At 30.2% G+C, this 1,212-nt stretch overlaps 1 protein-coding gene across 1 annotated transcript in view; it reads right to left on the bottom strand.

Annotated features, from left to right (window-relative positions):
* LOC104984440 (dystrophin-like) overlaps positions 1–1,212 on the bottom strand; it is a gene marked incomplete at its 5' end in the record, with an annotated part of 84,491 nt that overhangs the window by 68,434 nt on the left and 14,845 nt on the right. The window lies entirely within an intron of this gene.

Here is a 1,212-nt window from a genome sequence, read left to right as displayed (position 1 = left end):
TAATGCAATACTCATCATTCTGATTTTTCAGCAAAAGTCAATTTCCATATACTTGGCTGGTCTAATTATTAATATCCTAAAGTTGAATTTGATCTTATTTTAAATATTCTGATATAAATATCATTTGGGTAAATATCTCATCAGAAATTGCCTCATTCACCTAATAACAGTAAAAGCAGTTGGAAATGTAGAATTGTCTCCTTATCCTCAGAAAAAATACATAGCAATCTGCTTAGATATTTTAAATGACATTTTTAACATGGCAGAATTGACAGGCATGCTCCCATAAGACAATGTCATTAGCTTGTCTTAGGAATGCTGTATTCGGTAGCGCGCACACACACACACACACCAAAAGAAAAAAAAAAAATGAAAAAAATGAACTCTTAATATCTCAAATGAAAAGTCTGAATATATGTTTTCCAACTTCATAAACATCACATTTCCTTTGATTTTGAAATTCATAATTACCATAGGCTCAAAAATCTTTTTAACCCCTTGTTTTTCTAAAGAAACCACTTGAAGAGGACTGATAAATGAAATTACAGTGAAAATCAAATATATATTCAAAAGAATAGGCAAAAATTAAAGTTCAGTTGATAATATAAATGTTTATTCTATTCATCTGTACCTCTGTATTCAATTCCTGTGCATTAAAATACTAGAAAATATTTTATATCTGATAGCTTTGGAAAACTCACATGTGACAAATAAAAATCTTATTTTATTGAGAGCTAAACATTTTCCACTTGAAAAAATAATTTAGGAAAGACCCAGTGTCTTATGCCAATATGACATATTCATCAAGTTGTTCCCCCCTCCCCCTGCCACTCTTCCCCAACAGATTCCTAGGCTTGTCTTACTCTTTATTATACAGTATCTCCTAGAGGACAATGTGGGAACGTGTTAAAGGAAAAAAGAATATCTAAAGGTATTTAGTTACTAATGAAAAAGTGAACCACTGAATGCTATTCACAAGAAAAAATTCTCACAGGAAACATGAATAAACACGTATCTTCTAGGTACTTGTATACATGCCAGAGAGTATTTATGGAGTCTTTCTAAAGTGCCTTATTTTCAATACTAGTTTTTAAATCCTAATAAATATCTGAAATATAATAATATGTTCTAGAATCAGTACAGATTGGAAGTATTATAAATAGGCATTTGAATGGTGTTCGCATCTCTATTATTAACATACTTCTATACATT

Source organism: Bison bison, unplaced genomic scaffold (assembly GCF_000754665.1).
Source record: "Bison bison bison isolate TAMUID 2011002044 unplaced genomic scaffold, Bison_UMD1.0 scf7180017845388, whole genome shotgun sequence".
NCBI classification, from domain to species: domain Eukaryota; kingdom Metazoa; phylum Chordata; class Mammalia; order Artiodactyla; family Bovidae; genus Bison; species Bison bison.
Note: the sequence above shows the minus strand (reverse complement) of the source record. Positions and strands in the feature narration are given on the sequence as shown.